The sequence below is a fragment of the Carica papaya genome, chromosome 8 (genome assembly GCF_054855325.1).
Source record: "Carica papaya isolate Zhongbai chromosome 8, ASM5485532v1, whole genome shotgun sequence".
Classification (NCBI taxonomy): domain Eukaryota; kingdom Viridiplantae; phylum Streptophyta; class Magnoliopsida; order Brassicales; family Caricaceae; genus Carica; species Carica papaya.
In genome coordinates this window covers 16,042,409-16,067,199 of record NC_142316.1, presented here as the reverse complement: position 1 = coordinate 16,067,199, position 24,791 = coordinate 16,042,409, and the positions used below count along the sequence as shown (strand labels likewise).

General features: G+C 46.1%; 4 non-coding genes and 38 pseudogenes across 4 annotated transcripts; 27 read left to right on the top strand and 15 right to left on the bottom strand.

The window, feature by feature from the left end:
* The first annotated feature begins 349 nt into the window (after nucleotides 1-349).
* LOC148242985 (5S ribosomal RNA) lies at nucleotides 350-468 on the top strand (annotated as a pseudogene).
* A 561-nt stretch (nucleotides 469-1,029) lies between these two features.
* On the top strand, nucleotides 1,030-1,148 carry LOC148242984 (5S ribosomal RNA). The gene has a single exon (XR_015815394.1). It is a non-coding gene; the product is annotated as a 5S ribosomal RNA (ribosomal RNA).
* Nucleotides 1,149-1,353: 205 nt separating this feature from the next.
* On the top strand, nucleotides 1,354-1,472 carry LOC148242983 (5S ribosomal RNA; annotated as a pseudogene).
* A 203-nt stretch (nucleotides 1,473-1,675) lies between these two features.
* On the top strand, nucleotides 1,676-1,795 carry LOC148242982 (5S ribosomal RNA; annotated as a pseudogene).
* A 371-nt stretch (nucleotides 1,796-2,166) lies between these two features.
* LOC148242981 (5S ribosomal RNA) lies at nucleotides 2,167-2,284 on the top strand (annotated as a pseudogene).
* A 204-nt stretch (nucleotides 2,285-2,488) lies between these two features.
* Nucleotides 2,489-2,607, top strand: LOC148242980 (5S ribosomal RNA; annotated as a pseudogene).
* A 209-nt stretch (nucleotides 2,608-2,816) lies between these two features.
* LOC148242979 (5S ribosomal RNA) lies at nucleotides 2,817-2,935 on the top strand (annotated as a pseudogene).
* A 700-nt stretch (nucleotides 2,936-3,635) lies between these two features.
* Nucleotides 3,636-3,754, top strand: LOC148242978 (5S ribosomal RNA). Its single transcript, XR_015815429.1, has one exon. It is a non-coding gene; the product is annotated as a 5S ribosomal RNA (ribosomal RNA).
* Nucleotides 3,755-4,315: 561 nt separating this feature from the next.
* Nucleotides 4,316-4,433, top strand: LOC148242977 (5S ribosomal RNA; annotated as a pseudogene).
* A 203-nt stretch (nucleotides 4,434-4,636) lies between these two features.
* LOC148242976 (5S ribosomal RNA) lies at nucleotides 4,637-4,755 on the top strand (annotated as a pseudogene).
* Nucleotides 4,756-4,963: 208 nt separating this feature from the next.
* LOC148242975 (5S ribosomal RNA) lies at nucleotides 4,964-5,080 on the top strand (annotated as a pseudogene).
* A 206-nt stretch (nucleotides 5,081-5,286) lies between these two features.
* LOC148242974 (5S ribosomal RNA) lies at nucleotides 5,287-5,405 on the top strand (annotated as a pseudogene).
* Nucleotides 5,406-5,968: 563 nt separating this feature from the next.
* Nucleotides 5,969-6,087, top strand: LOC148242973 (5S ribosomal RNA; annotated as a pseudogene).
* Nucleotides 6,088-6,292: 205 nt separating this feature from the next.
* Nucleotides 6,293-6,411, top strand: LOC148242972 (5S ribosomal RNA). The gene has a single exon (XR_015815730.1). It is a non-coding gene; the product is annotated as a 5S ribosomal RNA (ribosomal RNA).
* Nucleotides 6,412-6,972: 561 nt separating this feature from the next.
* On the top strand, nucleotides 6,973-7,090 carry LOC148242971 (5S ribosomal RNA; annotated as a pseudogene).
* Nucleotides 7,091-7,609: 519 nt separating this feature from the next.
* Nucleotides 7,610-7,728, top strand: LOC148242970 (5S ribosomal RNA; annotated as a pseudogene).
* A 917-nt stretch (nucleotides 7,729-8,645) lies between these two features.
* On the top strand, nucleotides 8,646-8,762 carry LOC148242969 (5S ribosomal RNA; annotated as a pseudogene).
* Nucleotides 8,763-8,965: 203 nt separating this feature from the next.
* LOC148242968 (5S ribosomal RNA) lies at nucleotides 8,966-9,084 on the top strand (annotated as a pseudogene).
* Nucleotides 9,085-9,292: 208 nt separating this feature from the next.
* On the top strand, nucleotides 9,293-9,410 carry LOC148242967 (5S ribosomal RNA). The gene has a single exon (XR_015814995.1). It is a non-coding gene; the product is annotated as a 5S ribosomal RNA (ribosomal RNA).
* Nucleotides 9,411-9,615: 205 nt separating this feature from the next.
* Nucleotides 9,616-9,734, top strand: LOC148242966 (5S ribosomal RNA; annotated as a pseudogene).
* A 561-nt stretch (nucleotides 9,735-10,295) lies between these two features.
* Nucleotides 10,296-10,413, top strand: LOC148242965 (5S ribosomal RNA; annotated as a pseudogene).
* Nucleotides 10,414-10,617: 204 nt separating this feature from the next.
* LOC148242964 (5S ribosomal RNA) lies at nucleotides 10,618-10,736 on the top strand (annotated as a pseudogene).
* A 207-nt stretch (nucleotides 10,737-10,943) lies between these two features.
* On the top strand, nucleotides 10,944-11,061 carry LOC148242963 (5S ribosomal RNA; annotated as a pseudogene).
* Nucleotides 11,062-11,624: 563 nt separating this feature from the next.
* Nucleotides 11,625-11,742, top strand: LOC148242962 (5S ribosomal RNA; annotated as a pseudogene).
* A 105-nt stretch (nucleotides 11,743-11,847) lies between these two features.
* On the top strand, nucleotides 11,848-11,966 carry LOC148242961 (5S ribosomal RNA; annotated as a pseudogene).
* A 563-nt stretch (nucleotides 11,967-12,529) lies between these two features.
* Nucleotides 12,530-12,648, top strand: LOC148242960 (5S ribosomal RNA; annotated as a pseudogene).
* A 557-nt stretch (nucleotides 12,649-13,205) lies between these two features.
* On the top strand, nucleotides 13,206-13,324 carry LOC148242959 (5S ribosomal RNA; annotated as a pseudogene).
* An 832-nt stretch (nucleotides 13,325-14,156) lies between these two features.
* Nucleotides 14,157-14,275, bottom strand: LOC148242958 (5S ribosomal RNA; annotated as a pseudogene).
* Nucleotides 14,276-14,684: 409 nt separating this feature from the next.
* On the bottom strand, nucleotides 14,685-14,803 carry LOC148242957 (5S ribosomal RNA; annotated as a pseudogene).
* Nucleotides 14,804-15,331: 528 nt separating this feature from the next.
* LOC148242956 (5S ribosomal RNA) lies at nucleotides 15,332-15,450 on the bottom strand (annotated as a pseudogene).
* Nucleotides 15,451-16,626: 1,176 nt separating this feature from the next.
* Nucleotides 16,627-16,745, bottom strand: LOC148242955 (5S ribosomal RNA; annotated as a pseudogene).
* Nucleotides 16,746-16,951: 206 nt separating this feature from the next.
* Nucleotides 16,952-17,070, bottom strand: LOC148242954 (5S ribosomal RNA; annotated as a pseudogene).
* Nucleotides 17,071-17,599: 529 nt separating this feature from the next.
* LOC148242953 (5S ribosomal RNA) lies at nucleotides 17,600-17,718 on the bottom strand (annotated as a pseudogene).
* A 206-nt stretch (nucleotides 17,719-17,924) lies between these two features.
* Nucleotides 17,925-18,043, bottom strand: LOC148242952 (5S ribosomal RNA; annotated as a pseudogene).
* A 206-nt stretch (nucleotides 18,044-18,249) lies between these two features.
* LOC148242951 (5S ribosomal RNA) lies at nucleotides 18,250-18,368 on the bottom strand (annotated as a pseudogene).
* A 206-nt stretch (nucleotides 18,369-18,574) lies between these two features.
* On the bottom strand, nucleotides 18,575-18,692 carry LOC148242950 (5S ribosomal RNA; annotated as a pseudogene).
* Nucleotides 18,693-19,223: 531 nt separating this feature from the next.
* LOC148242949 (5S ribosomal RNA) lies at nucleotides 19,224-19,342 on the bottom strand (annotated as a pseudogene).
* Nucleotides 19,343-20,192: 850 nt separating this feature from the next.
* On the bottom strand, nucleotides 20,193-20,312 carry LOC148242948 (5S ribosomal RNA; annotated as a pseudogene).
* A 530-nt stretch (nucleotides 20,313-20,842) lies between these two features.
* Nucleotides 20,843-20,961, bottom strand: LOC148242947 (5S ribosomal RNA; annotated as a pseudogene).
* A 418-nt stretch (nucleotides 20,962-21,379) lies between these two features.
* LOC148242946 (5S ribosomal RNA) lies at nucleotides 21,380-21,498 on the bottom strand (annotated as a pseudogene).
* A 1,251-nt stretch (nucleotides 21,499-22,749) lies between these two features.
* On the bottom strand, nucleotides 22,750-22,868 carry LOC148242945 (5S ribosomal RNA; annotated as a pseudogene).
* Nucleotides 22,869-23,680: 812 nt separating this feature from the next.
* LOC148242944 (5S ribosomal RNA) lies at nucleotides 23,681-23,798 on the bottom strand (annotated as a pseudogene).
* Between the last annotated feature and the right edge of the window lie 993 nt (nucleotides 23,799-24,791).

The following is a 24,791-nucleotide window of genomic DNA, read 5'->3' as shown; positions in this document are numbered from 1 at the left end:
CTCGCCCAAGCACCCTTACCTACGGAGTTCTGATAGAATCCGTTGAATTAGTGCTGGTATGATCGCACCTGTTTCATTTCGTGCTGAAAATACATACACTCCTTCTCCTTCTCTCCCCCTCCCATAAATTGTTTCCTTGTGCGTTCACACTGCACCTCTCCTTCTCGTTCTAATATCGATTAAAATGCCCCTGCTTCTTGACTCACATTTGCGTATAAACCAGCGGACCCTAGTTCCAGTCGCGCGTAACGTCGAACGACCCGTCTGAAAAAAAATTGGTGCGACACGAGGACTTCCCAAGAGGTCACCCATCCGAGTACTACTCTCGCCCAAGCACACTTAACTGCGGAGGTGCGATCGTAACAGTACTAATGCACCGGATCCCATCAGAACTCCGCAGTGAATTGTGCTTAGGCGAGATTAGTACTCGGATGGGTGACCTCCTGGGAAGTCCTCGTGTCGCACTAATTTTTTTTCAGACGGGTCGTTCGACGGTAGGCGTGTCTGGAACTAGGGTCCGCTGGTTTATAAGCAAATGTGAGTCAAGAAGTAGGGGCATTTTAATCGATATTAGAACGAGAATGAGAGGTGAAGTGTGAACGCACAAGGAAACAAATGACGGGAGGGGGAAGAAAGGAGAAGGAGTGTATGCATTTGCAGCGCGAAATTAAACAGGTGTGATCATACCAGCACTAATGCAATGGATTCTATCAGAACTCCGTAGGTAAGGGTGCTTGGGCGAGAGTAGTACTAGCATGGGTTACCTCCTGCGAAGTCCTTATATTTCACCCATTTTCTTGTGAAGTCCTCGTGTTGCACCCATTTTTTTGCAGATGATTCTTTCGACGTTACGCGCGACTTGAATTATGGTCCTCAGGTTTATTCGCAAATGTGAGTCCCGGCGCTGTAGCATTTTACTTGATATTAGAACGAGAACGGGAGGTGCAGTGTGCACGCACAAGGAAACAAATGACGGGGGGGGGGGGAAGAAAGGGGATGAGTTTATGTATTTGCAGCGCAAAATTAAACAGGTGCGATCATACCAGCACTAATGCACCGGATCCCATCAGAACTCCGCAGTGAAGTGTGCTTGGGCAAGATTAGTACTCGGATGGGTGACCTCTTGGGAAGTCCTCGTGTCGCACCAATTGTTTTTCAGACGGGTCGTTCGACGTTACGCGCGACTGGAACTAGGGTTCGCTGGTTTAAACGCAAATGTGAGTCAAGAAGCAGGGGCATTTTAATTGATATTAGAACGAGAATGAGAGGTGAAGTGTGAACGCACAAGGAAACAAATGACCGGACGGGGAGGAAAGGAGATGGAGTGTATGTATTTGCAGCGCGAAATTAAATAGGTGCGATCATACCAGCACTAAAGCCCCGGATCCCATCAGAACTCTGCAGTTAAGTGTGCTTGGGCGAGAGTAGTACTCGGATGGGTGACCACTTGGGAAGCCCTCGTGTTTCACCTATTTTTTCGGATGGGTTGTTCGACGTTACGCGCGAATGGAATTATAAACCGCTGGTTCATTTGCAAAGGTGAGTCACGATGCCAGGGCATACTACTTGATATTAGAACGAGAAAGAGAGATGCAGAGCGCACGCACAAGGAAACATATGACGGGAGGGGGAAGAAAGGAGAAGGAGTTTATGTATTTGCAGCGCGGAATTAAACGAATGCGATCATACCACCACTAATGCACCGGATCCCATCATAACTCCGCAGTTAAGTGTGCTTGGGCGAGAGTAGTACTCGGATGGGTGACCTCCTGGGAAGTCCTCGTGTATGTATTTGCAGTGCAGAATGAAACATGAGGGATCATACCAGCACTAATGCAACAGATTCTATCAGTACTCCGCAGTTAAGGGTGCTTAGGCGAGAAAAGTACTCGGATGGGTGACCTCCTGCGAAGTCCTTATATTTCACCCATTTTCTTGGGAGGTCCTCGTGTTGCACCCATCTTTTTGCAGATGATTCTTTCGACGTTACGCGCGACTTGATTTATGGTTCGCAGGTTTATTCGCAAATGTGAGTCACGGCGCTGTGGCATTTTACTTGATATTAGAATGAGTAAGGGAGGTGCAGTGCGCACGCACATGGAAACAAATGACGGGATGAGGAAGAAAAGAGAAGGAGTGTATGTATTTGAAGCGCAAAATTAAACAAGTGGCATCATACCAGCACTAATGCACTGGATCCCATTAGAACTCTACAGTTAAGTGTGCTTGGGCGAGAGTAGTACTCGGATGGTTGACCTTTTGGGAAGTCCTCGTATCGCAATAATTTTTTTTCAGATGGGTCGTTCGACGTTACGCGCGACTGGAACTATGGTCTGCTGGTTTATACGCAAATGTGAGTCAAGAATCAAGGGCATTTTAATCGATATTAGAACGAGAAGAAGAGGTGCAGTGTAAACGCACAAGGAAACAAATGATAGGAGGGCGGGAGGGAATAAGGAGTGTATGTATTTTCAGCACGAAATTAAACAGGTGCGGTCACACTAGCACAAATGCACCGGATCCCATCTGAACTCTGCAGTTAAGTGTGCTTTGGCGAAAGTAGTACAATGATGGGTTACCTCCTGGGAAGTTCTCGTGTTGCACCCATTTTCTATTTTTCAAATGTGCCGTTCGACGTTACGCGCGACTTTAATTATGGTCTGCAGATTTATTCGCAAATGTGAGTCACGGCGCCGTGGCATTTTACATGATATTTGAACGACAACGAGAGGTGCAGTGCGCACGCATAAGGAAACAAATGACGGGAGGCGGAAGAAAGGAGAAGGAGTTTATATATTTGCAGCGCAAAATTAAACAGGTACGATCATACCAGCACTAATGCACCGGATCCAATCAGAACTTCGCAGTTAAGTGTGCTTGGGCGAGAGTAGTACTCAGATGGGTGACCTCCTGGGAAGTCCTCGTGTCGCACTAATTTTTTTTTCAAACGTGTCGTTCGAAGTTACGCGCGACTGGAACTAGGGTCCACTGGTTTATACGCACATGGGAGTCAAGAAGCAGGGACATTTTAATCGATATTAGAACGAGAAGGAGAGATGCAAAGTGCACGCACAAGGAAACAAATGACAGGAGGGGGGATGGAGGGAGAAAAAGTGTATGTATTTGCAGCGCAGAATGAAACATGGGCAATCATACCAGCACCAATGCAACGGATTCGATCAGAAGTCCGCAAGTTAAGGGTGCTTGGGCGAGAGTAGCACTAGGATGGGTGACCTCCTGCGAAGTCCTTATATTTCACCCATTTTCTTAGGAAGTCCTCGTGTTGCACCCATTTTTTTGCAGATGATTCTTTCGACGATACGCGCGACTTGAATTATGGTCTTCAGGTTTATTCGCAAATGTGAGTCACGGCACCGTAGCATTTTACTTGATATTGGAACGAGCACGGGAAGTTCTCGTGTCGCACCAATTTTTTTTCAGACGGGTCGTTCGACGTTACGCGCGTCTGGAACTAGGGTCCGCTGGTTTATATGCAAATGTGAGTCAAGAAGCAGGGGCATTTTAATTGATATTAGAACGAGAACGAGATGTGAAGTGTGAACGCACAAGGAAACAAATGACGGGAGGGGGAAGAAAGGAGAAGGAGTGTATGTATTTGCAGCACAAAATTAAACAGGTGCGTTCATACCAGCAGTAAAGCTCCGGATCCCATCAGAACTCCGCAGTTAAGTGTGCTTGGGCGAGAGTAGTACTCGGATGGGTGACCACCTGGGAAGCCCTCGTGTTGCACCTACATATTTTCGGATGGGTTGTTCAACGTTATGCGCGAATGGAATTATAAACCGCTGGTACAATTGCAAAGGTGAATCACGGTGCCGGGGCATATTACTTGAAATTAGAACGAGAAAGAGAGATGCAGAGTGCACGCACAAGGAAACAAATGACGGGAGGGGGGATGGAAGGAGACAGAGTGTATGTATTTGCAGTGCAGAATGATACATGAGGGATCATACCAGCACTAATGCAACGGATTCTATCAGAACTCCGCAGTTAAGGGTGCTTGGGCGAGAAATGTACTCGGATTGGTGACCTCCTGCGAAGTCCTTATATTTCACCCATTTTCTTGGGAGGTCCTCATGTTGCACCCATCTTTTTGCAGATGATTCTTTTGACGTTACGCGCGACTTGATTTATGGTCCACAAGTTTATTCGCAAATGTGAGTCACGGCGCCGTGGCATTTTACTTGATATTAGAACGAGAACGGGAGGTGCAGTGCGCACGCAAAAGGAAACAAATGACGGGAGGAGGAAGAAAAGAGAAGGAGTGTATGTATTTGGAGCGCAAAATTAAACAAGTGGCATCATACCAGCACTAATGCACTCGATCCCATCAGAACTCTGCAGTTAAGTGTGCTTGGGCGAGAGTAGTACTCGGATGCGTGACCTCTTGGGAAGTCCTCGTATCGCAACAATTTTTTTTCAGATGTGTCGTTCGACGTTACGCGCTACTGGAACTATGGTCTGCTGGTTTATACGCAAATGTGAGTCAAGAATCAGGGGCATTTTAATCGATATTAGAACGAGAAGGAGAGGTGCAGTGTGAACGCACAAGGAAACAAATGATGGGAGGGGGGAGGGAAGAAGGAGTGTATGTATTTTCAGCACGAAATTAAACAGGTGCGGTCACACCAGCACAAAAGCACCGGATCCCATCAGAACTCCGCAGTTAAGTGTGCTTTGGCGAAAGTAGTTCAATGATGGGTTACCTCATGGGAAGTTCTCATGTTGCACCCATTTTTTTTTTCTGACGTGCCGTTCGACGTTATGCGCGACTTGATTTATGGTCTGCAGGTTTATTCGCAAATGTGAGTCACGGCGCCGTGGCATTTTACTTAGATATTAGAACAAGTACGGAAGGTGCAGTGCGCTCGCACAAGGAAACAAATGACGGGAGGAGGAAGAAAAGATTAGGAGTGTATGTATTTGAAGCGCAAAATTAAACAAGTGGCATCATACCAGCACTAATGCACTGGATCCCATCAGAACTCTGCAGTTTAGTGTGCTTGGGCGAGAGTAGTACTCGGATGGGTGACTTCTTGAGAAGTCCTCGTATCACAACAATTTTTTTTCAGATAGGTCGTTCGACATTACGCGCGATTGGAACTATGTTCCGCTGGTTTATACGCAAATGTGAGTCAAGAATCAGGGGCATTTTAATCGATATTAGAACGAGAAGGAGAGGTGCAATGTGAACGCAAAAGGAAACAAATGATGGGAGGGCGGGAGGGAAGAAGAAGTGTATGTATTTTCACCACGAAATTAAACAGGTGAGGTAACACCAGCACAAATGCACCGGATCCCATCAGAACTCTGCAGTTAAGTGTGCTTTGGCGAAAGTAGTACAATGATGGGTTACCTCCTGGGAAGTTCTCGTGTTGCACCCATTTTCTTTTCTTCAGATGTGTCGTTCGACGTTACGCGCGACTTTAATTATGGTCCGCAGATTTATTCGAATATGTGAGTCACGGCGCCGTGGCATTTTACTTGATATTTGAACGAGAACGAGAGGTGCAGTGCGCACGCACAAGGAAACAAATGACGAGAGGGGGAAGAAAGGAGAAGGAGTGTATGTATTTGCAGCCGGAAATGAAACAGGTGCGATCATACCAGCACTAATGCAACAGATTCTATCAGAACTCCGTAGGTAAAAGTTCTTGGGCGAGAGTAGTACTAGCATGGGTTACCTCCTGCGAAGTCCTTATATTTCACCCATTTTCTTGTGAAGTCCTCGTGTTGCACCCATTTTTTTGCAGATGATTCTTTCGACGTTACGCGCGACTTGTATTATGGTCCTCAGGTTTATTCGCAAATGTGAGTCACGGCGCTGTAGCATTTTACTTGATGTTAGAACGAGAACGGGAGGTGCAGTGCGCACGCACAAGGAAACAAATGACGGGAGGGGGAAGAAAGGGGAATGAGTTTATGTATTTGTAGCGCAAAATTAAACAGGTACGATCATACCAGCACTAATGCACCGGATCCCTTCAGAACTCCATAGTGAAGTGTGCTTGGGCGAGATTAGTACTCGGATGGGTGACCTCCTGAAAAGTCCTCGTGTCGCACCAATTTTTTTTCAGACGGGTCGTTCGACGTTACGCTCATCTGGAACTAGGGTCCGCTGCTTTATACGCAAATGTGAGTCAAGAAGCAGGGGCATTTTTATCGATATTAGATCGAGAATGAGAGGTGAAGTGTGAACGCACAAGGGAACAAATGACGGGAGGGGGAAGAAAGGAGAAGGAGTGTATGTATTTGCAGCGCGAAATTAAAAAGGTGCGATCAAACCAGCACTAAAGCTCCGGATCCCATCAGAACTCCGCAGTTAAGTGTGCTTGGGCGAGGGTAGTACTCGGATGGGTGACCACTTGGGAAGCCCTCGTGTTGCACCTATTTTTTTTCGGATGGGTTGTTCGACGTTACGCGAGCATGGAATTATAAACTGCTGGTTCATTTGCAAAGGTGAGTCACGGTGCCGGGGCATATTACTTGATATTAGAACGAGAAAGAGAGATGCAGAGTGCACGCACAAGGAAACAAATGACGGGAGGGGGGATGGAAGGAGAAAGGGTGTATGTATTTGCAGTGCAGAATGAAACATGAGGGATCATACCAGCACTAATGCAACGGATTCTATCAGAACTCCGCAGTTAAGGGTGCTTGGGCGAGAAAAGTACACGGATGGGTGACCTCCTGTGAAGTCCTTATATTTCACCCATTTTCTTGGGAGGTCCTCGTGTTGCACCCATCTTTTTGCAGATGATTCTTTCGACGTTACGCGCGGCTTGATTTATGGTCCGCAGGTTTATTCGCAAATGTGAGTCACGGCGCCGTGGCATTTTACTTGATATTAGAACGAGTACGGGAGGTGCAGTGCGCACGAACAAGGAAACAAATGTTGGGAGGAGGAAGAAAAGAGAAGGAGTGTATGTATTTGAAGCGCAAAATTAAACAAGTGGCATCATACCAGCACTAATGCACTGGATCCCATCAGAACTCTGCAGTTAAGTGTGCTTGGGCGAGAGTAGTACTCGGATGGGTGACCTCTTGGGAAGTCTTCGTATCGCAACAATTTTTTTTCAGATGGGTCGTTCGACGTTACGCGCGACTGGAACTTTGGTCCGCTGGTTTAATGTGAGTCAAGAATCAGGGGCATTTTAATCGATATTAGAACGAGGAGAGGTGCAGTGTGAACGCACAAGGAAACAAATGATGGGAGGGGGGGAGGGAAGAAGGAGTGTATGTATTTTCAGCACAAAATTAAACAGGTGCTGTCACACCAGCACAAATGCACCGGATCCATCAGAACTCTACAGTTAAGTGTGCTTTGGCGAAAGTAGTACAATGATGGGTTACCTCCTGGGAAGTTCTCGTGTTGCACCCATTTTTTTTTTCAGATGTGCCGTTCGATGTTACGCGCAACTTTAATTATGGTCCGCAGATTTATTCCCAAATGTGAGCCACGGCGCCGTGGCATTTTACTTGATATTTGAACGAGAACGAGAGGTGCAGTGCGCACGCACAAGGAAACAAATGACGGGAAGGGGAAGAAAGGAGAAGGAGTTTATGTATTTACAGCGCAAAATTAAATAGTTGCCATCATACCAGTATTAATGCACCGGATCCCATTAGAACTCTGCAGTTAAGTGTGCTTGGGCGAGAGTAGTACTCAGATGGGTGACCTCCTTGGAAGTCCTCCTGACGCACTATTTTTTTTTTCAGACGGGTCGTTCGACGTTACGCGCGAATGGAACTAGGGTACACTGGTTTATACGCAAATGTGAGTCAAGAAGCAGGGGCATTTTAATCGATATTAGAACGAGAAGGAGAGATGCAGAGTGCACACACAAGGAAACAAATGACGGGAGGGGGGATGGAGGGAGAAAAAGTGTATGTATTTGCAGTGCAGAATGAAACATGAGCAATCATACCAGCACACGTGCAACGGATTCTATTAGAACTCCGCAAGTTAAGGGTGCTTGGGCGAGAGTAGCACTAGGATGGGTGACCTCCTGCGAAGTCCTTATATTTCACCCATTTTCTTTGGAAGTCCTCGTGTTGCACACATTTTTTTGCAGATGATTCTTTCGACGATACCCGCGACTTGAATTATGGTCCTTAGGTTTATTCACAAATGTGAGTCACGGCACCGTAGATTTTTTCTTGATATTAGAACGAGCACGGGAGGTGCAGTGCGCACGCACAAGGAAACAAATGACGGGAGGGGGAAAAAAGGGGAATGAGTTTATTTATTTGCAGCGCAAAATTAAACAGGTGCGATCATACCAGCACTAATGCACCGGATCACATCAGAACTCCGCAGTTATGTGTGCTCGGGCGAGATTTGTGCTCGGATGGGTGACCTCCTCCGAAGTCTTTATATTTCACCCATTTTCTTGGGAGGTCCTCGTGTTGCACCCATCTTTTTGCAGATGATTCTTTCGACGTTACGCGGGACTTGATTTATGGTCCGTAGGTTTATTCGCAAATGTGAGTCACGGCACCGTGGCTTTTTACTTGATATTAGAACGAGTACGGGAGGTGCAGTGCGCACGCACAAGAAAATAAATGACGGGAGGAGGAAGAAAAGAGAAGGAGTGTATGTATTTGAAGCGCAAAATTAAACAAGTTGCATCATACCAGCACTAATGCACTGGATCCCATCAGAACTCTGCAGTTAAGGGTGCTTGGGCGAGAGTAGTGCTCGGATGGGTGACCTCTTGGAAGTCCTCGTGTCGCAACAATTTTTTTCAGATGGGTCGTTCGACGTTACGCGCGACTAGAACTATGGTCCGCTGGTTTATACGCAAATGTGAGTCAAGAAAAAGGGGCATTTTAATCGATATTAGAATGAGAAGGAGAGGTGCAGTGTGAACCCACAAGGAAAAAAATGATGGGAGGGCGGGAGGGAGGAAGGAGTGTATGTATTTTCAGCATGAAATTAAACAGGTGCGGTCACACCAGCACAAATGCACCGGATCCCATCAGAATTCCGCAGGTAAGTATGCTTTGGCGAAAGTAGTACAATGATGGGTTACCTCCTGGGAAGTTCTCGTGTTGCACCCATTTTCTTTTTTTCAGATGTGCCGTTCGACGTTACGCGCGACTTTAATTATGGTCCGCAGATTTATTTGCAAATGTGAGTCACGGCGCCGTGGCATTTTGCTTGATATTTGAACGAGAATGAGAGGTGCAGTGCGCACGCACAAGGAAGCAAATGACGGGAGGGGGAAGAAAGGAGAAGGAGTTTATGTATTTGCAGGCGAAATTAAACAGGTGCGATCATACCAGCACTAATGCACCGGATCCCATCAGAACTCCGCAGTTAAGTGTGCTTGGGCGAGAGTAGTACTCGGATGGGTGACCTCCTGGAAGTCCTTGTGTCGCACCAATTTTTTTTCAGACCGGTCGTTCGACGTTACGCACGTCTGGAATTAGGGTCCGCTGGTTTATACGCAAATGTGAGTCAAGAAGCAGGGGCATTTTAATCGATATTAGAACGAGAATGAGAGTTGAAGTGTGAACGAACAAGGAAACAAATGACAGGAAGGGGAAGAAAGGAGAAGGAGTGTATGTATTTGCAGCGTGATATTAAACAGGTGCGATCATACCAGCACTAAATATCCGGATCCCATCAGAACTCCGCAGTTATGTGTGCTTGGGCGGGAGTAGTACTCGGATGGGTGACCACTTGGGAAGCCCTCGTGTTGCACCAATTTTTTTTCGGATGGGTTGTTCGACGTCACTTGTGAATGGAATTATAAACTGCTGGTTCATTTGCAAAGGTGAGTCACGGTGCCGGGGAATATTACTTGATATTAGAACGAGAAAGAGAGATGCATAGTGCACGCACAAGGAAATAAAAGACGGGAGGGGGGATGGAAGGAGAAAGAGTGTATGTATTTACAGTGCAGAATGAAACATGAGGGATCATACCAGCACTAATGCAATGGATTCTATCAGAACTCCGCAGTTAAGGGTGCTTGAGCGAGAAAAGTACTCGGATGGGTGACCTCCTGCGAAGTCCTTATATTTCACCCATTTTCTTGGGAGGTCCTCGTGTTGCACCCATCTTTTTGCAGATGATTCTTTCGACGTTACGCGCGACTTGATTTATGGTCCGCAGGTTTATTCGCAAATGTGAGTCATGGCACCGTGGCATTTTACTTGATATTAGAACGAGTAGGGGAGGTGTAGTGCGCACGCACAAGGAAACAAATGACAGGAGGAGGAAGAAAAGAGAAGGAGTGTATGTATTTGAAGCGCAAAATTAAACAAGTGGCATCATACCAGCACTAATGCACTGGATCCCATTAGAACTCTGCAGTTAAGTGTGCTTGGGCGAGAGTAGTACTCAGATGGGTGACCTCTTGGGAAGTCCTCGTATCGCAATAATATTTTTTCAGATGGGTCGTTCGACGTTACGCGCGACTGGAACTATGGTCCGCTGGTTTATACACAAATGTGAGTCAAGAATCAGGGGCATTTTAATCGATATTAGAACGAGAATGAGAGGTGCAGTGTGAACGCACAAGGAAACAAATGATGGGAGGGGGGGAGGGAAGAAGGAGTGTATGTTTTTTCAGCACAAAATTAAACAGGTGCGGTCACACCAGCACAAATGCACCGGATCCCATCAGAACTCCGCAGTTAACTGTGCTTTGGCGAAAGTAGTACAATGATGGGTTACCTCCTGGGAAGTTCTCGTGTTGCACCCATTTTTTTTTCCAGATGTGCCGTTCGACGTTACGCGCGACTTTAATTATGGTCCGCAGATTTATTTGCAAATGTGAGTCACGGCGCCGTGGTATTTTACTTGATATTTGAACGAGAACGAGAGGTGCAGTGCGCACGCACATGGAAACAAATGACGGGAGGGGGAAGAAAGGAGAAGGAGTTTATGTATTTGCAGCGCGAAATTAAACAGGTGCGATCATACCAGCACTAATGCACCGGATCCCATCAGAACTCTGCAGTTAAGTGTGCTTGGGCGAGAGTAGTACTCGGATGGGTGACCTCCTGGAAGTCCTTGTGTCGCACTAATTTTTTTTTTCAGACGGGTCGTTCGACGTTACGCGCGACTGGAACTAGGGTCCCCTGGTTTATACGCAAATGTGAGTCAAGAAGCAGGGGCATTTTAATCAATATTAGAACGAGAAGGAGAGATGTAGAGTGCACGCACAAGGAAACAAATGACGGGAGGGGGGATGGAGGGAGAAAAAGTGTATGTATTTGCAGCGTAGAATGAAACATGAGCAATGATACCAGCACCAATGCAACGGATTCTATCAGAACTCCGCAAGTTAAGGGTGCTTGGGCGAGTGTAGCACTGGGTTGGGTGACCTCCTGCGAAGTCCTTATATTTCACCCATTTTCTTAGGAAGTTCTCGTGTTGCACCCATTTTTTTGCAGATGATTCTTTCGACGATACGCGCGACTTGAATTATGGTCCTCAGGTTTATTCGCAAATGTGAGTCACGACACCGTAGCATTTTACTTGATATTAGAACAAGCACGGGAGGTGCAGTGCGCACGCACAAGGAAACAAATGACGGGAGGGTGAAGAAAGGAGAAGGAGTTTATGTTTTTGCAGCGCAAAATTAAAAGGGTGCGATCATACCAGCACTAATGAACCAGATCCCATCAGAACTTCGCAGTTAAGTGCGCTTGGGCGAGAGTAGTACTCGGATGGGTAACCTCCTGGGAAGTTCTCGTGTCCAACCAATTTTTTTTCAGACGGGTCGTTCGAGGTTACGCGCGACTGGATCTAAATGACGGGAGGGGGAAGAAAGGATAAGGAGTTTATGTATTTGCAGTGCAAAATTAAACAGGTGTGATCATACCAGCACTAATGCACCGGATCCCATCAGAACTCCGCAGGTAAGTGTGCTTGGGCGAGAGTAGTACTCGGATGGGTGACATCCTAGGAAGTCCACATGTCGCACTAATTTTTTTTTCAGACGGGTCGTTCGACGTTACGCACGACTGGAACTAGGGTCCACTGATTTATACGCAAATGTGAGTCAAGAAGGAGGGGCATTTTAATCGATATTAGAACGAGAAGGAGAGATGCAGAGTGCACGCAAAAGGATACAAATGACGGGAGGGGGGATGGAGGGAAAAAAAAGTGTATGTATTTGCAGCGCAGAATGAAACATGAGCAATCATACCAGCACCAATGCAACGGATTCTATTAGAACTCCGCAAGTTAAGGGTTCTTGGGCGAGAGTAGCTCTAGGATGGGTGACCTCCTGCGAAGTCCTTATATTTCACCCATTTTCTTAGGAAGTCCTCGTGTTGCACCCATTTTTTTGCAGATGATTCTTTCGACGATACTCGCGACTTGAATTATGGTCCTCAGGTTTATTCGCAAATATGAGTCACGACACCGTAGCATTTTACTTGATATTAGAACGAGCACGGGAGGTGCAGTGCGCACGCACAAGGAAACAAATGACGGGAGGGGGAAGAAAGGAGAAGGAGTTTATGTTTTTGCAGCGCAGAATAAAATGGGTGCGATCATACCAGGACTAATGCACCGGATCCCATCAGAACTTCGCAGTGAAGTGCGCTTGGGCGAGAGTAGTACTCGGATGGGTGACCTCCTGGGAAGTCCTCGTGTCGCACCAATTTTTTTTTTAGACGGGTCGTTCGACGTTACGCGCGACGGGAACTGGGTTCCGCTGTTTTATACACAAATGTGAGTCAAGAAGTAGGGGCATTTTAATTGATATTAGAACGAGAAGGAGAGGTGCAGTGTGAACGCACAAGGAAACAATTGATGGGAGGGGGAGGAAAGAAGGAGTGTATGTATTTTCAGCACGAAATGAAACAAGTGCGATCATACCAGCACTAATGCAGCGGATTCTATCAGAACTCCGTAGGTAAGGGTGCTTCGGCGAGAGTAGTACTAGCATGGGTTACCTCCTGCGAAGTCCTTATATTTCACTCATTTTCTTGTGAAGTCCTCGTGTTGCACCCATTTTTTTGCAGATGATTCTTTCGACATTATGCGCGACTTGAATTATGGTCCTCAAGTTTATTCGTAAATGTGAGTCACGGCACCGTAGTATTTTACCTGATATTAGGATGAACACGGGACGTGCAGTGCGCACGCACAAGGAAACAAATGACGGGAGGTGGAAGAAAGGAGAAGGAGTTTATCTATTTGCAGCACGAAATTAAACGGGTGCGATCATACCAGCACTATTGCCCTGGATCCCATCAGAACTCCGCAGTTAAGTGTGCTTGGGCGAGAGTAGTACTCGGATGGGTGACCTCCTGGGAAGTCCTTGTGTTGCACCAATTTTTTTTCAGACGGGTCGTTCGACAATACGCGCGACTGGAACTATGGTCCGCTGGTTTATACGCAAATGAGGGTCAAGAATCAGGGGTATTTTAATCGATATTAGAACGAGAAGGAGAGGTGCAGTGTGAACGCACAAGGAAACAAATGATGGGAAGGGGGGAGGGAAGAAGGAGTGTATGTATTTTCAGCATGAAATTAAACAGGTGCGGTCATACTAGCACTAATGCATCAGATTCTATCAGAACTCCGTAGGTAAGGGTGCTTGGGCGAGAGTAGTACTAGCATGGGTTACCTCCTGCAAAGTCCTTATATTTCACCCATTTTCTTGTGAAGTCCTCGTGTTGCACCCATTTTTTTGCAGATGATTCTTTCAACGTTACGCGCGACTTGAATTATGGTCCTCAGGTTTATTCGCAAATGTGAGTCACGGTGCTGTAGCATTTTCTTGATATATGAACGAGAACGGGAGGTGCAGTGCGCACGCACAAGGAAACAAATGACGGGAGGGGGAAGAAAGGGGAATGAGTTTATGTATTTGCAGCGCAAAATTAAACAGGTGCGATCATACCAGCACTAATGCACCGGATCCCATCAGAACTCTGTAGTGAAGTTTGCTTGGGCGAGATTTGTTTCACGCTGTGTGGACACTGCACATCTATTTCTAGTTGTAATATCAAGCAAAATGCCCCGTTGCCTCGACTCACGCCCAAATGAACGGACCGCACGCTGCACCTCTGTTTTGCTTGCTCTATTATTTACGATGCTCGTAATGACACTCTTATCACGTGGTGGACTATATATGGATGCACGAAAAATATTAAAAAAAAGACGGGTGCAACAAGAGGACTTCCAAGGAAGTCACCCATCCTAGTACTACTCTCTCCCAAGAACATTTAACTATGGTGTTCTAATGGGATCCGGTGCATTAGTGCTGGCATGATCACACCTGTTTCATTCCACGTAGCAAATACATACACTGCTTCTCTTTCCCTCGCCGCTCCCATCATTTGTTTCCTTGTGCGTACATACTGCACCTATCCTTCTCGTTCTAATATCAAGTAAAATGCTCCGGTATCGTGACTCACATTTGTTAATAAACCAGCAGACTATAGTTCAAGTTGCGCGTAACGTCGAACGACCCATCTGCAAAAAAATGGGTGCAACACGAGTACTTCCCAAGAGGTCACTCATCCTAACCCCCTCCCATCATTTGTTTCTTTGTGCGTGCATGCTGCACCTCTCCTTCTCGTTCTAATATCAAGTAAAATGTCCCGGCGCCGTGACTCACATTTGCGAATAAACCAACGGACTATAGTTTAAGTCGTGCGTAGCGTCGAACGACCCATCTGCGAAAAAAGGGGTGCAACACGAGGACTTCCCAGGAGGTCACCCATCCTAGTACTACTCTCGCCCAAGCACACTTAACAGCAGAGTTCTGATGGGATCCGGTGCATAGGTGCTAGTATGATCGCACATATTTCATTCCATGCTGCAAATACATACACTCCTCCTTCCGTCCCACCTCCCATCATTTGTTTCCTTTTGCGTGCACACTGCACCTCTCATTCTCGTTCTAATATCAAGTAAAATGCCACGGTGCCGTGACCCACATATGCGAGTAAACCAGCAGAACATAATTCTAGTCATGCGCAACTTCGAATGAACCATCTACAAAAAAAATGTGTGCAACATGAGTATTTGCCAAAAGTTCACCTATCATAGTACTACTCTCGCCCATGTACACTTAACTGCAGAGTTTTGATGGGATCTAGTGCATTAGTGCTGGTATGATCGCACTTGTTTCAATTCGCGCTGCAAATACATACACTCCGTCTCCTTCCCTCCCCCTCTTGTCATTTGTTTCCTTGTGCGTGTACACTGCACCTCTCCTTCTCGTTCTAATATAAAGTAAAATGCCCTGGCGCCGTGACACACATTTGCGAATAAACCAGCGGATCATAGTTCCAGTTGCGTGCAACGTCGAACGACCCATCTGTAAAAAACTGGATGCAACACGAGAACTTCCCAAGAGGTCACCCATCCTAGTACTACTCTCGCCCAAGCACACTTAACTACGAAGTTCTGATGGGATCCAGTGCATTAGTGTTGGTATGATCGCACCTATTTCATTCCGCATTGCAAATACATACACTCCTTCTCCTTCCCTCCCACCTCCCGTCATTTCTTTTCTTGTGCGTGCACACTGGACCTCTGCTTCTCATTCTAATATCAAGTAAAATACCCTGGCACCTTAACTCACATTTACGAATAAACTACTGGAACATAGTTCTAGTCGTGCGTAACCTCGAATGCCCCATCTGAAAAAAATAGGTGCAACACGAGGATTTCTCAGAGGTCACCACTCCTAGTACTACACTTGCCCAAGCACATTTAACTGCAGAGTTCTGATGAGATCCGGTTAATTAGTGATGGTATAATGGCACCTATTTCATTCTGCGATGCAAATACATACACTCCTTCTCCTTCCCTCCCTCCTCTTGCCATTTGTTTCCTTGTGTGTCCACACTGCACCTCTCCTTCTCGTTCTAATATCAAGTAAAATGACTTGCCGCTGTGACTCACATTTGCGAATAAACCAGAGAAACATAGTTTAAGTCGTGTGTAACATCGAGTGATCCATCTGCAAAAAAATGGGTGCAATACGAGTACTTCCGAGGAGGTCACCCATCCTAGTACTACTCTTGCCCAAACAAACTTAATTGCGAAGTTCTGATGGGATCCAGTCCATTAGAGCTAGTATGATCGCACATGTTTCATTCTGTGCTGCAGATACATACACTCCTTCTCATTCCTCCTCCCTCCCGTCATTTGTTTCCTTGTGCTTGCACACTGCACCTCTCATTCTCGTTCTTATATCAAGAAAAATGTCTCAGCGCTGCTACTCTTATTTGTGAATAAACCAGTGGACCATAGTTCCAGTCAAGCGTAACATCGAACGACCCATCTGCAAAAAAATGTGTGCAACACGAGGACTTCCCAGGAGGTCACTGATCCTAGTACTACTCTTGCCCAAGCATACTTAACTGCGGAGATATGGTGGATCCAGTGAATTAGTCCTAGTATGATGGACCTGTTTCATTCTACGCTGCAAATACATACACTCCTTCTCCTTCCTTCCACCATCCTGTCATTTGTTTCGTTGTGCATGCACAATGCACCTCTCATTCTCCTTCTAATATCAAGTAAAATACCCCGGCGCCGTGACTCACATTTGTGAATAAACTAGTGGACTAAAGTTCCAGTCGCGCGTAATATCGAGCCACCCATCTGTAAAAAAAAGGGTGCAACACGAGTACTTTCGAGGAGGTCACCCATCCTAGTACTACTCTCGCCCAAGCACACTTAAATGCAGAGTTCTGATTGGATCCTGTGCATTGGTGCTGGTATGATCGCACCTATTTCATTCTGCACTGCAAATACATACACTCCTTCTCCTCCCCTCCCCCCTCCCGTCATTTGTTTCCTTGTGCGTGCACACTGCACCTCTCCTTCTCGTTCTAATATCAAGTAAAATGCTCTGGCGCCGTGACTTGCATTTGCGAATAAACTAGCGGACAATAGTTCTAGTCGCGCATAACGTCGAACAACCCATCTGTAAAAAAATTGGTGCAACATGAGGACTTCCCAAGAGGTCACCCATCAAAGTACTACTCTCCCCCAAGCAAACTTAACTACGGAGTTCTGATGAGATCCGGTGATTTAGTTCTGGTATGATCGCACCTGTTTCATTACGTGCTGCAAATATATATACTTCTTCTCCTTTCCTCACCCCTCCCGTAATTTGTGTCCTTGTGCGTGCACACTGCACCTCTGTTTTTCGTTCTAATATCAAATAAAATGTCTCAGTGCCATGACTCACATATGCGAATAAACCAGCGGACCATAGTTAGAGTTTGCATAAGGTCGAACACCCACTCTTAAAAAAATAGGTGCAACATAAGGACTTCCCAGGAGGTCACCACTCCTAGTACTACACTCCCCCAAGCACATTTAACTGCGGAGTTCAGATGGGATCCGGTTAATTAGTGATGGCATCATGGCACCTGTTTCATTCTGCGCTGCAAATACATACACTCCTTCTCCTTCCCTCCCCCCTCCCGTCATTTGTTTCCTTGTGTGTGTACACTGCACCTCTCCTTCTCGTTCTAATCTCAAGTAAAATGACTTGCCTCTGTGACTCACATTTGTGAATAAACCAGCGGACTATAGTTCAAGTAGCGCGTAACATCGAGCGACCCATCTGCGAAAAAATAGGTGCAACACGAGGACTTCCCAGGAGGTCACCCATCCTAGTACTACTCTCGCCAATGCACACTTAACTGCGGAGTTGTGATGGGATCCGGTGCATTAGAGCTTATATGATCACACCTGTTTTGTTTTGCATTGCAAATACATATACTCTTGCTCCTTCCCTACCCCCTCCCGTCATTTGTTTCCTTGTGCGTGCACATTGCACCTCTCCTTCTCATTCTAATATCAAGTATAATGCCCTAGTGCTGTGACTCACATTTGCGAATAAACCAGCGGACCATCGTTCCAGTTGTGCGTAACGTCGAAGGTCCCATCTGCAAAAAAATAGGTGCAACACGAGGACTTCCCAAGAGGTCACGCATCCTAGTACTACCCTCGCCCAATAAAACTTAACTGCAGAGTTCTGATGGGATCCGTTGTATTAGTGCTTGTATGATCGCACCTGTTTCATTCCGCGCTGCAAATACAAGCACTCCTTCTCCTTCCCTACCCCCTCCCGTCATTTGTTTCCTTGTGCGTGCACATTGCACCTCTCCTTCTCGTTCTAATATCAAGTATAACGCCCCAGTGCTGTGACTCACATTTGCGAATAAACCAGCGGACCATAGTTCCAGTTGTGCGTAACGTCAAAGGTCCCATCTGCAAAAAAATAGGTGCAACACGAGGACTTCCCAAGAGGTCACGCATCCTAGTACTACCCTCGCCCAATAAAACTTAACTGCAGAGTTCTGATGGGATCCGTTGTATTAGTGCTTGTATGATCGCACCTGTTTCATTCCGCGCTGCAAATACAAGCACTCCTTCTCCTTCCCTCCCCCCTCCCGTCATTTGTTTCCTTATGCGTGCACACTGGACCTCTCATTCTTGTTTTAATATCAATTAAAATGTCCCTACGTCGTGACTAATATTTGCATATAAACTAGTGGACCATAGTTCAAGTCGCGCATAACGTCGAACGATCCATCTGCATAAAAATGGGTTCAACACGAGGACTTCCCAGGAGGTCACCCATCTTAGTACTACTCTCGCCCAAGCACACTTAACTTCGAGTTCTAATGGGATCCGATGCATTGGTGCTGGTATGATCAAACCTTTTTGCTTCCCTGCTGCAAATACATACACTCCTTCTCCTTCCCTCCCCTCTCCCGTCATTTGTTTCCTTGTGCGTGCACATTGCACCTCTCATTCTCGTTTTAATATCAATTAAAATGTCCCAGCGCCGTGACTCACATTTGCGTATAAACCAGCAGACCATAGTTCTAGTCGCGCGTAACGTCGAACGACCCGTATGAGAAAAAAATAGGTGCAACACTAGGACTTCCAAGGAGGTCACCCATCCTAGTACTACTCTCGCCAAAGAATACTTAACTGTAGAGTTTTGATAGAATCCGGTGCATTAGTGCTGGTATGATCGCACCTGTTTCATTCTGCACTGCAAATACATACACGCCTTCTCCTTCCCTCTCCCCTTCCATCACTTGTTTCCTTGTGCGTGCACATTGCATCTCTCATTCTCGTTCTAATATCAAGTAAAATTCTCCGGCGACGTGACTCACATTTGGAAATAAACCAGCGGATAATAGTTTTACTCGCGCGTAACGTCAAACGATCCATCTGAAAAAAATGGGTACAACACGAAGACTTCCCAGGAGGTCACCCATCCTAGTACTACTCTCGTCCAAGCACACTTAACTGCGGAGTTGTGAAGGGATCCGATGCATTAGTGCTGGTATGATCACACTTATTTGCTTCTGCGTTGCAAATGCACACACTCCTTCTCCTTCCCTCCCCCCTCCCATCATTTGTTTCCTTGAGCATGCACAATGCACCTCTCCTTCTCGTTCTATTATCAAGTAAAATGTCCCGGCGTCGTGACTCACATTTGCGAATAAACCAGCGGACCATACTTCCAGTCGCTCGTAACGTAGAACGACCCATTTGCCAAAAAATGGGTACAACACGAGGACTTCCCAAGAGGCCAACCATCCTAGTACTACTCTCAACAAAGCACATTTAACTGCGGAGTTCTGATAGGATCCGGTGCATTACTGCTACAATGATCGCACCTGTTTCATTCCGCGCTGTAAATATATACACTCCTTCTCCTTCCCTCCCCCCTCCCATCATTTAGTGTGCATGCACATTGCAGCTCTCCTTCTCGTTCTAATATCAAGTAAAATGCCCTAGTGCCGTGACTCAAATTTACGAATAAACCAGCGGACTATAGTTCATGTCGCGCGTAACGTCGAACAACCCATCTGTAAAAAAATAGTTGCAACATGAGGACTTCCCAAGAGGTCACCCATCCTAGTACTACTCTCGCCCAAACATACTTAACTGCGAAGTTCTGATAGGATCTGGTGCATTAGTGCTGCAATAATCGCACATCTTTCATTTCGCATTGCAAATACATACACTCCTTCTCCTTCCCTCCCCCTCCCTTCATTTGTTTCCTTGTGCGTGCACACTGCACCTCTCTTTCTCGTTCAATTATCAAGTAAAATGCTCAGACACTGTGATTCACATTTGCGAATAAACCAGCAGACCATAGTTCAAATCGCGCGTAACGTAGAAGGACCCATCTGCAAAAAAAAGGGTGCAACACAAGGACTTCCAAGGAGGTCACTCGTCCTAGTACTACTCTCACCCAAACACACTTAACTGCGGAGTTCTGATGGGGATCCGGAGTATTAGTGCTGGTATGATCGCACCTATTTCATTCCGGCTGCAAATACATACACTCCTTCTCCTTCCCTCCCCCCTCCTGTCATTTATTTTGTTGTTCGTGCACACTGCAACTCTCATTCTCCTTCTAATATTAAGTAAAATGCCCCAGTGTCGTGACTCACATTTGTGAATAAACCAACGGATCATAGTTCCAGTCGCCCGTAACTTTGAACGACCCATTTAAAAAAATATGGGTGCAACACGAGGACTTCCAAGGAGGTCACCAATCCTAGTATTACTCTCGCCCAAGCATACTTAACTGCGGGGTTCTGATAGGATCCAGTGAATTAGTGATGGTATGATCTCACATTTTTTAATCCGTGCTGCAAATACATACACTCCTTCTCCTTCCCTCCCCCCTCCCGTCATTTGTTTTCTTGTTCGTGCACACTGCACCTCTCATTCTCCTTCTAATATTAAGTAAAATACCCCAGTGCCATGACTCACATTTACGAATAAACCAACATAACATAGTTCCAGTCGCCCGTAACGTTAAACGATCCATTTGCAAAAACATGGGTGCAACCCGAGGACTTCCCAGAAAGTCACCCATCCTAGTACTACTCTCGCCTAAGCACATTTAACTGCAGGGTTCTGATGGGATCCGGTGTATTAGTGATGGTATGATCGCACATCTTTTTTTCCGCGCTGCAAATACATAGTCTCCTTCTCCTTCCCTCCCCCATCCCGTCATTTGTTTCCTTGTGCGTGCACACTGCACCTCTACTTCTCGTTCTAATATCAAGTAAAATGCCCCGGCGCCGTGACTCACATTTACGAATAAACCAGCGGACCATAGTTTCAGTCGCGCGTAACATGAAACGACCCATCTCGACTTATGACCATATGAATGGATCGCCCGCCCCCTCTCGTTTTTTGTTGTTCTACTTTTTAATATGCTCGCAATGACACTTTCATCACTTGATGGGCTTTAATTGAATGCTGAAATAATATTAAGAAAAATTCTCCGGGGCCGTGACTTACGTTTGCAAATGAATTGACAAACCATCGCTCCGATGCAGTTGAATGTTTAACGCCTCGTCTGCAAAAAAAAGGGTGTAACGCGAGAACTTCCCAAGAGATCACCCATCCTAGTACTACTCTCGCCCAAGCACGCTTAACTATGGAGTTCATATGGGATCCGGTGAACTAGTGCTGGTATAATTGCACCCGTTCTAGTTTGCGTCGCAAGTACATATAGCCCTTCTCCTTCCCTCTCCCCTCCAGTCAGTTGTTTCCCCGTGTGCGCACCTCACCTCTGCATCTAATTCTAATATCAAGTGAAATAGCCCGGCGCCTCGACTTATGCCCATATGAACGGATAGCGCCGCACATTGTTTTTTGTTGTTTTACTATGTAATATGCTCGCAGACACTCTTATCACATGATGGGCTTTAATAGAATGCGCGAAAAAAATTAAACAAAATGCCCCAGCGTTGTGACTCACGTTTACGAATGAACTGATGGACTGTCGCTCCAGTCCTGTGTAACGTTTAACGCCCAGTCTGAAAAAGAAGGATGCAACACGAGAGTCAAGAGCTTCCCAAGAGGTAATCCATCCTAGTACTACTATCGCCCAAGCATGCATAACTGCAGAGTTATGATGGGATCCGGTGAACTAGTGCTGGTATGATCGCACTCTTTCTTGTTTGCGCCACAAATACATATGCCCCTTCTTCTTCCCTCTCCCCTCCCATCATTTGATTCGCTGTTCGCGCACCTCACCTCTTCTTCTAGTTCTAATATTAAGCAAAATACCCCAGCGCCTCGACTCATGCCCATATGAACAGATCGGCCACCGCACCTCATTTTTTGTTGTTATATTATGTAAGGTGCTCGCAATGACACTTTTATCACGTGATTGGTTTTAATTGAACGCACGAAAAAATATTAAGCAAAATGCCCCGGTGGACCATCGCTCCATTCCTGAGTAACATTTAACGCCCCTTCTATAGAAAAAAGGGTGCAACATGAGAACTTCCCAGAAGGTCATGCATCCTCGTACTACTCTCGCCCAAGAACGCTTGATTGCGGAGTTGTGATGGGATTCGGTGAACTAGTGCTGGTATGATCGCAATCGTTTTAGTTTGCGTCGCAAATACATATACCCCTTCCCCTTCCCTCTCCCTTCCCATCATTTATTTCGCTGTGCGAGCAACTCACCTCTGCTTTTAGTTCTAATATCGAGCGAAATGCCCCAGCGCCTCTACTCATGTCTATATGAAACACCCGTTGCACCTCCTTTTTTATTGTTCTACTATATAAGATGCTCGCAATGACACTCTCAACACGTGATGGGCTTTAATTGAATGCGTAAAAAATATTAAGCAAAATGTCCCGACGCCGTGACTCATGTTTGTTAATGAACCGCCGGACCGTCGCTCTGGTCCCGCATAACATTTAATGCCCCTTCTACAAAAAGAAGGGTGCAACACGAGTACTTCCTAAGAGGTCACCCATCCTAGTACTACTCTCGCCCAAGCACGCTTGACTGAGGAGTTCTGATGGGATCCGGTGTACTAGTGCTGGTATGATCGCACCCTTTCTAATTTGCGCCGCAAAGACATATACCACTTCTCCTTCCCTCTCCCTTCTTGTCATTTGTTTCACTGTGCGCGCAACTCACCTCTGCTTCTAGTTCTAATATCGAGCGAAATGCCCTGGCACCTCGACTCATGCCCATATGAACGGATCGCCCGCCGTACCTCATTTTTCGTTATTCTACTATTTAAGATGCTCGTAATGACATTCTCATCACGTGATGGGTTTTAATTGAATGCACGAAAAGCATTAAGTAAAATACCCCAGCACCGTGACTCACGTTTGCGAATGAACAGGTAGAACGTCGCTCCAGTCCTGCGTAACATTTAACGCCCCGTCTGCAAAAAAATGGGTGCAACATGAGTGCTTCCCAAGACCTCACCATCGTAGAACTACTCTCGCCGAAGATTGCTTAACTACAGAGTTCTGATGGATCCTGTGAACTAGTGCTGGTATAATTGCACCCCTTCTAATTTGCGCTGCAAAGACATATATCCCTTCTCATTTCCTCTCCCTTCTCGTCATTTGCTTCATTGTGCACGCAACACAGGTCTGCTTCTATTTCTAATATCGAGTGAAATGCCCCAGCGCCTCGACTCATGTCTATATGAATGGAACACTCGCCGTACCTCCTTTTTTATTGTTCTACTATGTAAGATGCTCGTAATAATAATCTTATCACGTGGTGGGCTATAATTGAATACACGAATAATATTAGCCAAAATGCTCCGGCGCCGTGACTCACATTTGCGAATTAACCAGCGACTGTCGCTCTAGTACCGTGTAACATTTAACGCCCAATCTGCAAAAAGAAGGGTGCAATATGAGAACTTCCTAGGAGATCACCCATCCTAGTATTACTCTCGCCCAAACACGATTAACTACGAAGTTCGATGGGATCTGATGCATTCGTGCTGGTATGATCGCACCCCTTCCATTCCGCGCTACAAATACATACACCACTTCTCCTTCCCTCTCCCCTCTCATCATTTATTTTGTTGTGCGCGCACACCGCACCTCTGTTTCTAGTTCTAATATCAAGCGAAATGGCAAGGCATCTCGACTCATGCCCAGATGAACAGACCGTCCGCCACAACTCTATTTTTATTATTCTACTATGAAAGATAATCGTAATGACATTTTTATCTCGTGATGGAATATAAATGAATGCATGAAAAATATTAAGCAAAATATCCAAATGCCGGGACTCACACTGGTGGACTATCGCTCCGGTCACGCGTAACATTTAACACCCCATCCATAAAAAGACAGGTGGAACACGAGAACTTTGCAGGAGGTCACCCATCCTAATACTGCTTTCACCAGAGCATGCTTAACTGCGGAGTTCGACAAGATCCGTTGCATTAGTGTTTGTATGATCACACCCCTTTAATTTCGTGCTGCAAATACATATACCCCTTCTCCTTCCCTCCCACCTCCCACCATTTGTTTCGCTGTGCATGCACACTACACCTCTGTTTCTAGTTTTAATATCAAGCGAAATGTCTGCGCACTTCGACTTACACCTAGAGACCGCCTATCGTACCTCGTTTTTCATTGTTCTACTATGTAAGATGCTCGTAATGGCACTCTTATCATGTGGTGGACTATAAATGAATGCACGAATAATATTAAGCAAAATATTCTGGCGCCACGACTCATGTCGGCGGACTATGGCTCCTATTGCGCATAACGTTTAACACCACATCCGTAAAAAGAGGGGCGCAACATGAGGACTTCCCAAAAGATCACCCATCCTAGTACTACTCTTGCCAAAGCACGCTCAACTACGAAGTTCGATGGGATTCGGTGCATTACTGCTACTATGATCGCACCTCTTCTATTTTGCGCTACAAAGACAAATATCCCTTCTCCCTCCCTCCCCCCTGTTATTTGTTTCACTATGCACAAACACCGCATCTCT